The sequence below is a fragment of the Bufo bufo genome, chromosome 9 (genome assembly GCF_905171765.1).
Source record: "Bufo bufo chromosome 9, aBufBuf1.1, whole genome shotgun sequence".
Lineage (NCBI taxonomy): Eukaryota > Metazoa > Chordata > Amphibia > Anura > Bufonidae > Bufo > Bufo bufo.
In genome coordinates this window covers 155,939,725-155,955,393 of record NC_053397.1, presented here as the reverse complement: position 1 = coordinate 155,955,393, position 15,669 = coordinate 155,939,725, and the positions used below count along the sequence as shown (strand labels likewise).

General features: G+C 43.3%; 1 long non-coding RNA gene across 1 annotated transcript; it reads right to left on the bottom strand.

Moving 5' to 3' along the window:
* Window positions 1-536: 536 nt before the first annotated feature.
* LOC120979713 lies at window positions 537-15,246 on the bottom strand. Its single transcript, XR_005774367.1, has 3 exons — window positions 15,141-15,246; window positions 1,937-1,941; window positions 537-548 (listed from the first exon to the last, which is right to left on the bottom strand). It is a non-coding gene; the product is annotated as an uncharacterized LOC120979713 (long non-coding RNA).
* Window positions 15,247-15,669: the final 423 nt, after the last annotated feature.

The following is a 15,669-nucleotide window of genomic DNA, read 5'->3' as shown; positions in this document are numbered from 1 at the left end:
TTCTGAAATGTATTGGATAACACTGACATAATGCTGTCAGTGTTATCCAACACATTCCAGAACTGTAAGGGTTACATAGCATCATAAATCAGTATAATGCTATGTGACCCCAGTCAGCGCTTGCAGGTCAGGCCGGGAGCTGCGATGTGGACAGGCTCCGGGAGGAACGCTCATCTGCAGGGGGCCGTGGGGTCTCTCACTCCTCTTCTTTCATCTTGGCCTGCAATTACTCAGTCTCTGGAGACGGTGTGATGACTTACTGTGCGCTCCTGTGCTGGCAGGTGGGCGGAGACTTCGATACAGGAGCCGGGAGGAGCGGGGGCCGCCTGCAGGAAGTGATATGTATGGTACTCATATGCACGATGCAGGGGCAGGCTGACATAGATGTAGGAGCGGTCAGCTCGCGGCTAGCATATGACCGCTCCTATTACTGCCCAACCGACATGTCCCTGCTACTTGCCCGCACAGGGCTAAACAACTGTTCAAACTACTTGCCCGGCGCCCGGAACTGCATGTCCTGGGCGTCGGGCGATAGCAATTCCACACCCCTGAGATAATAGTTTCACAGATTTCTGCTTTTATCAGAAAGATTTAAAAACTTCTATATCACAGATTTATAAGCAAATTAAAGATGGATTAGCTAACATGACACAATTTAAAAGTGAAAAGAAGTGGGAACGGGAGATTGGAGGAGACTAACATTCAATGGGTAAGGGTATATAAAAATATAAATTGGGTTATCACTTCTGCTAATTTTAGACTTATACAATTTAAAATAGTACACCGATTATACCTTATCCCACAACAGATAGATTTTTTCCATATGATTTGGAGCTGTCCAAAAATCCAGCAATATTGGGCAGAAATATACAAATTGCTGGTTAACAAACTGGGCAATGGTCTGGAAATGGGAGTAGAGCTCGCTATTCTGGGAACATTGGGACCTGATAACGCTAATAGGCAGGACCTTATAGCTTGGCTGAAGAGCATGTTATTAGCTAGAGTAATAATTGCAAGAAAGTGTGGATCTGCTGATCCCCCCTCTCTTGCAAAATGGAAAAAACTGATGGATAAGGTGAAGCAATATGAAAAAATCGCATGCATATCGAAAAAACAGTCGGCACAATGGGAAAGGTCATGGGCAAAATGGTCATAGCTTGCGTGTTGGGGTCGGCCGGGTCCCCTCCTCTTAAGTGATGTATTTATTCTACTCGGGTGTTCGATGAAGCTGCACGCTCGATGGGACCACTGTCATTCCCGCTGGGCTTCAGAGGCGGCAAGACGACAAGAAAGGGAAGATGGAAGGTTTTCGGGTTGGGTAGGGAGAAAAATAATACCCCTTCTTTTTTATTGGTAATAGGAACAGGGGGTGGGAACACTGACGATTCTTTTGATGTGGATATATCTGTCTCTACCATAATTATATGAAGTGATTGAATGTATTAATACTAAATGTGATATTTATGTCATGCACCCCCACTGTACTTGTATTATATGGAAAAATAAAGAAAGTTTATAATAAAAAAAAAAATGCAGATAACCTCCCCCACTACCCCAGAGCAGTGTGCATCCTCTCACATACAGCTAAAGCTAACCAGAGACAGACAAGACCAATCAGAATGCAGATAACCTCCCCCACTACCCCAGAGCAGTGTGTATCCTCTCACATACAGCTAACCAGAGACAGACAAGACCAATCAGAATGCAAATAACCTCCCCCACTACCCCAGAGCAGTGTGTATCCTCTCACATACAGCTAACCAGAGACAGACAAGCTCTTCATTACATGAAATCAGTAAGCACATTTCTATATATTATTCTTATTTATTTTTCTCTCCTCCTGTCAGCTGTGCAGCTGCTCCCTCATTCTCCTCCACACTGACAGGGAGGGGGGGGGGGGGGGGGCTGCTTTATCTGCTCATATCTCTGGTTTGACACCAGCTAGAGATATAGTACCAAATTGTGTGAAAGCTGACATTCCAAGCTCTCAGACAATACCAGAATGACAGCAATCTGTTCAGTTCAGGGGAAGATATCACTGATAGAAATCAGTATGCTGTGAATGCAGCTGAAAGTAAAAGCAGGTTTTACCCGTGATTATTCCCAACTCGATTTCTAACAGTGATTTCTCCTATGTTGCTTGGACTTTAGTTGTCATTCTGGTCTTGTTTTAAAGCTTTCAAACAAGACCAGTTGCATGTTTCTAGCTGCTACCATTCAGGAGAAAGCAGCATCTAAACGTCTGCACATGACAACGCTGTGAGAAGAGGCTTCAGAATAGGAAAGTAGCACACATTTCTGGGAGTTATCAGGTAAAACTGAAAATGATTACATTTTAAAGCACAAAAGCATTTATACAGCAGGGTGTACTATACCATTAGGGTATAAAAAAAATGAAACGGCACTTTAAATGGTGCCATTAGACAGGACAACTTGTCCTGCAAAAACACAAGCTCTCATGTGGCTAAGTGATCAGAAAAATAAAAAAGTTTTGGCCCCGCAATAGCAGGAAGTGAAAAATGAAAATGGAAAAAAAAAAAAAAAAACTGGGGTGAAACAGTTAAGAACATTAATTCATTATTTGACTTTACACCACTATGGAATAACCATTATTCCAAAATAAGAGCTTTATGAACTGAGCTCTTTTCTGATGTTATTGGGAGGGGTGAGATCTTACAGTGGTCATCATTGTCTCTTAAAGGGGTTGTCCAAGTAATTTTTTTTGGTCTTTGTATGTTTCTAACTAAGCAAATCTAAGAGGTTTTCAAATTACTTCCTTCATCAACAGTGGCCCTGTTCTCCTAGTTAGCTGAGTGTCATATGACCTGTGATGTCAGCTTCTTTCCCTGCTCTGACATTCTATGAACAAGCCTGAGGAGCAGGACTGCCTGTGTGCACTGAACGTCACTGTGAAGGCTGTACTGGTTGTAGAGATAAGCCCTGCCCCTGCACAATCTGGTGGCTGACCTGTCTTCCCTGTGTCTCCCCTCCCACTGGATTCTTCAGGATGGTTTAACCCCTTCTACCATCAGCAGTACAGACTCAGGGCTGGAGGCTCTGCCTCAGGTGCTGAGCAGCTGCAGGGTTTCCTGTTATTCAGGCACTGAAGAGATAAACGCTGTGCACAGGATCTTCCCTCCCTCCTCGCCCTGCAAACACAGAGCTGAAAAAGACTGGAGAAGTTCTCTCCTCTGTACTGTTCTGCTGTCTGCAAAGCATTGCATGAGAACAGGTAGGGGGAGGTTCCTGTGTGTATCAGCAATGTCATTGTACTGTACAGCTGGACTTTTAGTACCACACATACAACATGAGTATCTCAGCAGTCAGGGCAGTAATTTCATTCACTCCTTTTGCAGAGCAGGGGGAGGGGAAAGGTGTTTTTTTTCGACACCCACAAATATTCATGATGAAAACCTCAGAGGTTGTTGTTACATGTCCCCACAGCTCTGCAACTTCTTGTCAACAAAGGGGCCAGAACAGAACTAGGGAAATGAGTAAATCTATATTAATATTTATATATAAAATAATATTTATATATTGGGGCGGAGCCTGGCTGCTCACCAAGACGGACGAGTGTGAGTGAGCTCCTCCACTAACAGCCCTGCAAACTTGTCTATCTTGTGGCTCAGCCAACCAAACAATGGTCAAAATTGTCAAGGATAGGTCCCAGTACAAAGCCGACCAGAATAAGACAGACAGAGGCTCGTCCGAAATGGAAAAATTTCTCCACAAGAAGGCTGTATCATATGCTGCAACTTCAGACAAGATGGCGCCCGGAGGCCACGAGGACTGGCCCACTGGAGCTGATGGAGAGAGTGGAGAAGCTTCGGATGAGGTTTCTGGCGAACATACCGTCGGCCCAGCTAACATCACCATGGAATTTATACAACATGCCTTGTCTGTGGCTCTTGCTCCGCTAATTCAAGACCTGGCCGAGATTAAAAGCGATGTAAAACACATCGGGCACCAAGTGGAATCCCTTAAATGTAATCAAGCAGCCATACTTACCTACTGTCGAGTCCTGGATAACAGCGCGGCACACATGGATTCACTTAACACCGCTTATGCCCTCATTAAGGACCAAGAAAACCGGAGCAGGCGCAAAAACATCAGGCTGCAAGGTGTCCCTGAGAGCGTCCTGCATGCAGAGTTACTTTGTACGGCCGATGTCATATTTACAGATGTACTGGGAGCTGAGAGGGCTGCAGAGATTGTCATTGAACGCATTCACAGGTCCCTTAGACCCAAGCCAAAGGAGGGAGAGCAGCCGTGAGACGTTGTATGTGGTCTCCTGAAGTACACAGACACAGCAGCGCTACTTAAATCAGCTAGAGAGAAGAAAGATGTGACTTTGGAAGGATCCAAGGTCCTGCTACAGTCCTGATCAAAAGTTTAAGACCACTTGAAAAATGGCAAAAAATCATATTTTACATTGTTGGATCTTAACAAGGTTCCAAGTAGAGCTTCAACATGCAACAAGAAGAAATGGGAGTGAGACAAAAAAAATTTTTGCATTCAATTTAATGAAAATAACGAATAAACTGAAACAGGCTGCTTTTCAGCTGATCAAAAGTTTAGGACCACACCTCCAAAAAAAACTAAACGCCCCCCAAAACAGAAATCCAACTTCCAAACATGAACTCAGTAATCAGTAGCTCCGCCGTTATTGTTTATCACTTGCAAAATTTGTTTCGTCATGCTTGATGCAAGCGTTTCCATGAGGTGAGTGGGAACATTTCTCCAAGTGGTGAAGACGGCCGCACGAAGGCCATCTACTGTCTGGAACTGTTGTCCATTTTTGTAAACTTCCCTTGCCATCCATCCCCAAAAGGTTCTCAATTGGATTTAGATCAGGGGAACACGCAGGATGGGCCAAAAGAGTGATGTTATTCTCCTGGAAGAAGTCACTTGTCCTGCGGGCATTGTGTACTGTAGCGTTGTCCTGTTGAAAAACCCAGTCGTTACCACACAGACGAGGGCCCTCAGTCATGAGGAATGCTCTCTGCAACATCTGGACATAGCCAGCGGCCGTTTGACGCCCCTGCACTTCCTGAAGCTCCATTGTTCCACTGAAGGAAAAAGCACCCAGACCATTAGTTCTGTGGCGTTCAAGGAGACGAGGTCTTTGAAGACGTTTTTTGTTTTTGAAGCCCTTCAGTCTCAGATGCCGTCTCATGGTTATGGGGCAGCAGTCAGCACCAGTAAGGGCCTTAATTTGGGTCGAGGATTGTCCAGTGTCTTGACGGACAGCCAATTGGATCCTCCTGCTCAGTGCTGATGAAATTTTATTGGGTCTTCCACTTGACTTTTTTGTTCCATAACCCTCAGGATCATTTAAGAAATTCCAAATAACTGTCTTACTGCGTCCCACCTCAGCAGCGATGGCGTGCTGTGAGAGACCCTGCTTATGCAGTTCAACAACCCGACCATGTTCAAAAAGGGAGAGTTTTTTTGCCTTAGCCATCACAACGTGTGACTACCTGACAGAAAATGACAATGAATCCACATCTTTGCACAGATTTGGCCTTTTAAAGGCATGTGGTCCTAAAATTTGGATCAGCTGAAAAACAGCCTGTTTCAGTTTAATCGTTATTTTCAATTAATTGAATGCTCAAAAAATGTTTTGTCTCACTTTCATTTCTTCTTGTTGCATGTTGAAGCTCTACTTGGAACCTTGTTAAGATCCAACAATGTAAAATATGATTTTTTGCCGTCTTTCAAGTGGTCTTAAACTTTTGATCAGGACTGTATTTCAGGACCTGGGGCCGTCTACATTAACCGCCTCGGACCGCCGAACGCAGCGACGCGTCCTGGAGGCGGTCGATTCATTCCTCCTGGACGCATATACGCGTCCTCTCGCGAGACACGAGATTTCCTGTGAACGCGCGCACACAGGCGCGCGCTTTCACAGGATCGGAAGGTAAGCGAGTGGATCTCCAGCCTGCCAGCGGCGATCGTTCGCTGGCAGGCTGGAGATGCGATTTTTTTAACCCCTAACAGGTATATTAGACGCTGTTTTGATAACAGCGTCTAATATACCTGCTACCTGGTCCTCTGGTGGTCCCTTTTGTTTGGATCGACCACCAGAGGACACAGGCAGCTCAGTAATAAGCAGCACCAAACACCACTACACTACACGCCCCCCTGTCACTTATTAACCTCTGATCACCCCATATAGACTCCCTGATCACCCCCCTGTCATTGATCACCCCCTTGTAAGGCTCCATTCAGACGTCCGTATGTTTTTTACGGATCCACTGATACATGGATCGGATCCGCAAAAAAAATACGGACGTCTGAATGGAGCCTTACAGGGGGGTGATCAATGACGGGGGTGATCACCCCATATAGACTCCCTGATTACCCCCCTGTCATTGATCACCCCCTGTCATTGATCACCCCCCTGTCATTGATCACCCCCCTGTAAGGCTCCAATCAGACGTCCGTATGTTTTTTACGGATCCACGGATACATGGATCGGATCCGCAAAACACGTACGGACATCTGAATGGAGCCTTACAGGGGGGTGATCTATGACAGGGGGGTGATCACCCCATATAGACTCCCTGATCACCCCCCTGTCATTGATCACCCCCCTGTAAGGCTCCATTCAGACGTCCGTATGTTTTTTACGGATCCACGGATACATGGATCGGATCCGCAAAACACGTATGGACATCTGAATGGAGCCTTACAGGGGGGTGATCAATGACAGGGAGGTGATCACCCCATATAGACTCCCTGATCACCCCCCTAAGGCTCCATTCAGACATTTTTTTGGGCCAAGTTAGCGGAAATTATTATTATTTTTTTTTTTTCTTACAAAGTCTCATATTCCACTAACTCGTGTCAAAAAATAAAATCTCACATGAACTCACCATACCCCTCACGGAATCCAAATGCGTAAAATTTTTTAGACATTTATATTCCAGACTTCTTCTCACGCTTTAGGGCCCCTAAAATACCAGGGCAGTATAAATACCCCACATGTGACCCCATTTCGGAAAGTAGACACCCCAAGGTATTCGCTGAGGGGCATATTGAGTCCATGAAAGATTGAAATTTTTGTCCCAAGTTAGCGGAAAGGGAGACTTTGTGAGAAAAAACTAAAAGAAAATCAATTTCCGCTAACTTGTGGCAAATAAAATAATTTCTATGAACTCGCCATGCCCCTCATTGAATACCTTGGGGTGTCTTCTTTCCAAAATGGGGTCACATGTGGGGTATTTATACTGCCCTGGCATTTTAGGGGCCCTAAAGCGTGAGAAGAAGTCTGGGATCCAAATGTCTAAAAATGCCCTCCTAAAAGGAATGTGGGCCCCTTTGCGCATCTAGGCTGCAAAAAAGTGTCACACATCTGGTATCGCCGTACTCAGGAGAAGTTGTGGAATGTGTTTTGGGGTGTCATTTTACATATACCCATGCTGGGTGAGAGAAATATCTCGGTCAAATGCCAACTTTGTATAAAAAAATAGGAAAAGTTGTCTTTTGCCGAGATATTTTTCTCACCCAGCATGGGTATATGTAAAATGACACCCCAAAACACATTGCCCAACTTCTCCTGAGTACGGCAATACCACATGTGTGACACTTTTTTGCAGACTAGGTGGGCAAAGGGGCCCACATTCCAAAGAGCACCTTTAGGATTTCACAGGTCATTTTTTACACATTTTGATTTCAAACTACTTACCACACATTAGGGCCCCTAGAATGCCAGGGCAGTATAACTACCCCACAAGTGACCCCATTTTGGAAAGAAGACACCCCAAGGTATTTCGTGATGGGCATAGTGAGTTCATGGAAGTTTTGATTTTTTGTCACCCAGCATGGGTATATGTAAAATGACACCCCAAAACACATTCCACAACTTCTCCTGAGTACGGCGATACCAGATGTGTGACACTTTTTTGCAGCCTAGATGCGCAAAGGGGCCCACATTCCTTTTAGGAGGGCATTTTTAGACATTTGGATCCCAGACTTCTTCTCACGCTTTAGGGCCCCTAAAATGCCAGGGCAGTATAAATACCCCACATGTGACCCCATTTTGGAAAGAAGACACCCCAAGGTATTCAATGAGGGGCATGGCGAGTTCATAGAAATTATTTTATTTGCCACAAGTTAGCGGAAATTGATTTTCTTTTAGTTTTTTCTCACAAAGTCTCCCTTTCCGCTAACTTGGGACAAAAATTTCAATCTTTCATGGACTCAATATGCCCCTCAGCAAATACCTTGGGGTGTCTACTTTCCGAAATGGGGTCACATGTGGGGTATTTATACTGCCCTGGTATTTTAGGGGCCCTAAAGCGTGAGAAGAAGTCTGGAATATAAATGTCTAAAAAATTTTACGCATTTGGATTCCGTGAGGGGTATGGTGAGTTCATGTGAGATTTTATTTTTTGACACGAGTTAGTGGAATATGAGACTTTGTAAGAAAAAAAAAAATAATAATAATTTCCGCTAACTTGGCCCAAAAAAATGTCTGAATGGAGCCTTACAGGGGGTGATCAATGACAGGGGGGTGATCAGGGAGTCTATATGGGGTGATCACCTCCCTGTCATTGATCACCCCCCTGTAAGGCTCCATTCAGATGTCCATACGTGTTTTGCGGATCCGATCCATGTATCCGTGGATCCGTAAAAAACATACGGACGTCTGAATGGAGCCTTACAGGGGGGTGATCAATGACAGGGGGGTGATCAGGGAGTCTATATGGGGTGATCACCCCCCTGTCATAGATCACCCCCCTGTAAGGCTCCATTCAGATGTCCGTACGTGTTTTGCGGATCCGATCCATGTATCCGTGGATCCGTAAAAAACATACGGACGTCTGATTGGAGCCTTACAGGGGGATGATCAATGACAGGGGGGTGATCAATGACAGGGGGGTGATCAGGGAGTCTATATGGGGTGATCACCCCCCTGTAAGGCTCTAGTCAGACGTCTGTATGTGTTTTGCGGATCCGATCCATGTATCCGTAAAAAACATACGTACGTCTGAATGGAGCCTTACAGGGGGGTGATCAATGACAAGGGGGTGATCAATGACAGGGGGGTAATCAGGGAGTCTATATGGGGTGATCACCCCCGTCATTGATCACCCCCCTGTAAGGCTCCATTCAGACGTCCGTATGTGTTTTGCGGATCCGATCCATGTATCAGTGGATCCGTAAAAAACATACGGACGTCTGAATGGAGCCTTACAAGGGGGTGATCAGGGAGTCTATATGGGGTGATCAGAGGTTAATAAGTGACAGGGGGGCGTGTAGTGTAGTGGTGTTTGGTGCTGCTTATTACTGAGCTGCCTGTGTCCTCTGGTGGTCGATCCAAACAAAAGGGACCACCAGAGGACCAGGTAGCAGGTATATTAGACGCTGTTATCAAAACAGCGTCTAATATACCTGTTAGGGGTTAAAAAAATCGCATCTCCAGCCTGCCAGCGAACGATCGCCGCTGGCAGGCTGGAGGTCCACTCGCTTACCTTCCGATCCTGTGAAAGCGCGCGCCTGTGTGCGCGCGTTCACAGGAAATCTCGTGTCTCGCGAGAGGACGCGTATATACCCATGCTGGGTGAGATAAATATCTTGATCAAATGCCAACTTTGTATAAAAAAAATGGGAAAAGTTGTCTTTTGCCAATATATTTCTCTCACCCAGCATGGGTATATGTAAAATGACACCCCAAAACACATTGCCCAACTTCTCCTGAGTACGGCAATACCAGATGTGTGACACTTTTTTGCAGCCTAGATGGGCAAAAGGGCCCACATTCCAAAGAGCACCTTTCGGATTTCACCGGCCATTTTTTACAGATTTTGATTTCAAGCTACTTCGCACGCATTTGGGCCCCTAAAATGCCAGGGCAGTATAACTACCCCACAAGTGACCCCATTTTTAAAAGAAGACACCCCAAGGTATTTCGTGATGGGCATAGTGAGTTCATGGAAGTTTTTATTTTTTGTCACAAGTTAGTGGAATATGAGACTTTGTAAGAAAAAAATAAATAAAAAAAAATCATCATTTTCCGCTAACTTGTGACAAAAAATAAAAAGTTCTATGAACTCACTATGCCCATCAGCGAATACCTTAGGGTGTCTACTTTCTGAAATGGGGTCATTTGTGGGGTGTTTGTACTGTCTGGGCATTGTAGAACCTCAGGAAACATGACAGGTGCTCAGAAAGTCAGAGCTGCTTTAAAAAGCGGAAATTCACATTTTTGTACCATAGTTTGTAAACGCTATAACTTTTACCCAAACCATTTTTTTTTTACCCAAACATTTTTTTTTTATCAAAGACATGTAGAACAATAAATTTAGAGCAAAATGTATATATGGATGTCGTTTTTTTTGCAAAATTTTACAACTGAAAGTGAAAAAAATCTTTAAATTTCGATTAATAACAAAAAAAGTAAAAATGTCAGCAGCAATGAAATACCACCAAATGAAAGCTCTAGTAGTGAGAAGAAAAGGAGGTAAAATTCATTTGGGTGGTAAGTTGCATGACCGAGCAATAAACGGTGAAAGTAGGGTAGGTCAGAAGTGTAAAAAGTGGCCTGGTCTTTAAGGGTGTTTAAGCTCTGGGGGCTGAGGTGGTTAAGCTAGGGGAGCTGAGGTGGTTAAACAAGAGGCGATTTATGCGCCCACTCACAGATCTTCTTAACCTGTTTGGGACATAGGGCGTATAGTTATGCACTGATGTCCTGGTACTTAAGGACACAGGGTGTACCTGTCCGTCCTATGTAGTTCCGATCACCGCCGCGCGGCGGGCGGTGATCGGAACAAGCAGGCACCTCGGGTCAATGCACGTGGGGGTCCCGGTGCAGATGTAGGGGGGACCCGATGGCATGGAAGGCAGCGAGATGCCGTCCTTAGGCACCGGCGCTGCCTTCCGCTGACGAGCCTGTGAGATCCAGCCCCCTGGATCTCACAGGCCGGAAGCTGTATGAGTAATACACACTGTATTACTCATACAGCCAATGCATTCCCATACAGAAGTATTGGAATGCATTGTAAAGGGGATCAGACCCCAAAAGTTGAAGTCCCAAAGTAGGACAAAAATTAAAGTTTTAAAAAAAAAAATTTAAAAAAAAAAGTTTTCCCCCAAAAATTAAGCTTCAAGTAAAAAAAAAAAAAACGGCATTTCCCCCAAATAAAGTAAAAAAAAAAAAGGTAATAAATAGGGGGTAAAAAAAAGTAGACATATTAGGTATCACCGCGTCCGTATCGACCGGCTCTATAAACATATCACATGACCTAACCCCTCAGATGAACACTATAAAAAATAAAAACTGTGCTAAATAAACAATTTTTTGGTCACCTTACATCACAAAAAGTACAACAGTAAGCGATCAAAAACGGCGTATGCCCACCAAAACGTTACCAATCTAACCGTCACCTCATCCAGCAAAAAATTAGCCCCTACCTAAGACAATCGTCCAAAAACTAAAAAAACTATAGCTCAGAATATGGAAACACTAAAACATAATTTTTTTGGTTTTAAAAAAGCTGTTATTGTGTAAAACTTACATAAATAAAAAATATATACAAATTTGGTATCCCCGCATCCGTAATAACCTGCTCTATAAAAATATCACATAACCTAACCCCTCAGGTGAATACCGTAAAAAAATATAATAAACTGTAAAAAAAAGCCATTTTTTGTCACCTTACATCACAAAAAGTGTAATAGCAAGCGATCAAAAAGTCATACGCACCCCAAAATAGTGCCAATCAAACCGTCATCTCATCCGGCAAAAATCATACCGATACCCAAGATAATCGCCCAAAAACTTAAAAAACTATGGCTCTCAGACTATGGAAACACTAAAACATGATTTTTTTTGTTTCAAAAATGAAATCATTGTGTAAAACTTACATAAATAAAAAATATTGTATACATATTAGGTATCGACGCGTCTGTGACAACCTGCTCTATAAAAATACCACATGATCTAACCTGTCAGATGAATGTTGTACATAACAAAAAATAAAAACAGTGCCAAAACAGCTATTTCTTGTTACCTTGCCTCACAAAAAGTGTAATATAGAGCAACCAAAATTCATATGTACCCTAAACTAGTACCAACAAAACTAGCACCCTATCCCGTAGTTTCTAAAATGGGGTCACTTTTTTGGAGTTTCTACTCTAGGGGTGCATTAGGGGGGCTTCAAATGGGACATGGTGTCAAAAACCAGTACAGCAAAATCTGCCTTCCAAAAACTGTATGAAGTAGAAAGAGGAGAATCCCTCGGCGCAAGGAACCAACCAGATGCGGATGATGAATCTTCAGATATATTTATTGCAACCAATATATCTGAAGATTCATCATCCGCATCTGGTTGGTTCCTTGCGCCGAGGGATGCTCCTCTCTTTCTACTTTCTACTAATCCTCTGAATATATCTCCGACACATCTTCAATAGCGTTGTGCCTACATTTGCACAACCCTATAAGGTGAGCCTCCAAAATTGGAGTTTGCTCCAAATTCCCAAACGTTTTTACCCTATGGTGCGCTCTGTTTTTCTGTTTATACAGTTAACAACTTGCTCTTATACGTAAATTCCAAAAACTGTATGGCATTCCTTTCCTTCTGCGCCCTGCCGTGTGCCCGTACGGCAGTTTACGACCACGTATGGGGTGTTTCTGTAAACTACAGAATCAGGGCCATAAATATTGAGTTTTGTTTGGCTGTTAACCCTTGCTTTGTAACTGGAAAAAAAATATTAAAATTGAAATTCTGCCAAAAAAGTGAAATTTTGAAATTGTCTCTCTATATTCTATTAATTCTTGTGGAACATCTAAAGGGTTAACAAAGTTTGTGAAATCAGTTTTGAATACCTTGAGGGGTTTAGTTTCTAAAATGGGGTCACTTTTTTGGAGTTTCTACTCTAGGGGTGCATCAGGGGGGCTTCAAATGGCACATGGTGTAAAAAAAAAACAGTCCAGCGAAATCTGCCTCCAAAAACCGTATGGCATTCCTTTCCTTCTGCGCCCTGCCGTGTGCCCGTACAGCAGTTTATGACCACATATGGGGTGTTTCTATAAACTACTAAATCAGGGCCATAAATATTGAGGTTTTTTTGGCTGTTAACCCTTGCTTTGAAACTGGAAAAAAAATATTAAAATGGAAAATCTGCCAAAAAAAGTAAAATTTTGAAATTGTCTTTCTATATTCCATTAATTCTTGTGGAACACCTAAAGGGTTAACAAAGTTTGTAAAATCAGTTTTGAATACCTTGAGGGGTGTAGTTTCTAGAATGGGGCAATTTTTGGGTGGTTTCTATTATGTAAGCCTCACAAAGTGACTTCAGACCTGAACTGGTCCTTAAAAAGTGGGTTTTTGAAAATTTCAAGATTTGCTTCTAAACTTCTAAGCCTTGTAACATTCCCAAAATGATACATACATGAAGTAGACATATGGGGAATGTAAAGTAATAACTATTTTTGGAGGTAATACTATGTATTATAGAAGTAGAGAAATTGAAACTTAAAAATTTCCAAATTTTTCTAAATTTTTGGTAAATTTGGTATTTTTTTATAAATAAAAATTATTAATTTTTTTACTCCATTTTACCAGTGTCATGAAGTACAATATGTGACGAAAAAACTATCTCAGAATGGCCTGGATAAGTCAAAGCGTTTTAAAGTTATCACCACATAAGTTGACACTGGTCAGATTTGCAAAAAATGGCCTGGTCATTAAGTCTCCATTCACACGTCCGTGGTGTGTTGCGTACCCGCAAATTGCGGATCCGCAACACACCCGCCGGCACCCCTGTAGAAATATCTATTCTTGTCCGCAAGATCGGATCGGGGCCGCGCTCCGCAAATGCGGATGCGGACAGCACATTGTGAGCTGTCCGCATCCATTCCGTCCCCATAGAAAATGAATGGGTCCGCACTTGTTCCGCAAAATTGCGGAACGGATGCGGACGTGTGAATGGACCCTAAGGTGAAAATGAGCCCTGTCCCTAAGGGGTTAAATCCCAACGGGTTCCCTTTAAATAGCTGTTCCCCTTCGGGTTAACCTTCTCAATAGGAGGTAAGAGATGCACAGTCCGTGTACCAGGTGACCTACCAGCTGCCTGGAATCTCTTAGGCTCACCTCCTCTGGATGTTCCCTCATGGTTCCCGGCGGAAGCTCTCGGCGCGCCGCTCCCGTCCCTTCCTGATGCAGGCAGATGGAATAAAGTGCAGCCAAAGAAGAAATTCCACTGAAGACCTCAGATCACCTGATTTATAGGTACTCTTTTAAACCATGCTTAATCCACTGTCAGGAGACTGTATGGGATCAACCTCTTTGGACTCCCACCTGTGTTCCTCTGTTATGCTCTCAAGATAACGTAGTCATGTTGACTCTTGTTTTGGCTATTGCACTAGCATTGCACTTAGATTGCCTAAGCCCCACTATAAGTGGATCTGTTAGTCTGTACTGACCAGAGAGCTAGAGTTGCTAAATTCTGCAAGCTAGGTTAGGCATATTCTTATTACATTTTAGCTGTTTGCAGGGACGTCAGATCATGTTGGTTACTGTTAGTATATTTTTCCTACCCCCAGGTTATACCAGGGAAACGGGTGCATTACCCTGGTTATGCCGCACCCTTATAAAGTCTCTATGGTTCCTTTCTGTATACACTCTTATTTCTTCAATGCTGAAGTTTACCTTAGAGATCAAATGTTTGTACATTTGTTTTATCCACAATATTTCCCCCCCCCCCCCATGCCTGCTCAAATTACCTTAGGCTGCTCACCCAACACTAGCTCTTTCCGTTTGAGTTACACACATGAAGATGGCTCAAATTAAATATGTCTCATTTAATGTCAGGGGCCTGAATACCCCTCAAAAAAGGTCACAAATAATTCGCCTTATGAAAAAATATCATGCGGACATATGCTTCTTTCAAGAAACAAATTTTAAAGATGGTTGTGTCCCCTATCTACCCAGGGGGTATTTTAAATATTGGTATAATAGTGCATACGTTAAAGCATCCAGAGGTGTGGGAATTGCAATAGGCGAACAAGTCCCGTTCACACACCTACAGTATATACTCAAACAGACCCCGAGGGTCGTTTCATCTTTGTTAAAGAGAAAATAGGCACACTGTTCTGCCTCTCCAGTCTAAGCATTACAATGTGATCTCTGAACTTACAGTTCTGCTGAGATGGCGATAACCATAATCTTAGGTGAATTGGCTGACAGTGACTCGATCCAAACGACACCTTGTAGATTGTGAAGAAGTTTATTCCAAACTGTGCAGATCATACACCGATGAACAAATGGATAGGGCAAAAAAATCATGCTGTGAGCAGCTAACAGGAGCAAGTAGCTGAGATGAGGGGTGAAGCCAGAATGAAGAAGAGGGGAGGAGACAAGAGAGAGAGCAGAAGCTAGGGAAAGAGAGAAGGGACACACATAATGAAAAAGCAAATCATGCATGTGTAACATGATACTCCCCGTCGAAATCTATGATTTCTACTAACATTTATCACAATAATAACCTTGTTATAAACAAGAAAACATTACTACAATACTTGTAGAAAAGCTCTTGAAGTGTGGAACGGTAGGAAGTAGATAGTTCCGTGAGTCCATCTTCAGAGGGGAAGGCAGCAACAGCACCAGTCCTTCTTACCTCCCTTTGTATCAACCTGTTGTGAGGAGTTCTTTACAAATGTGC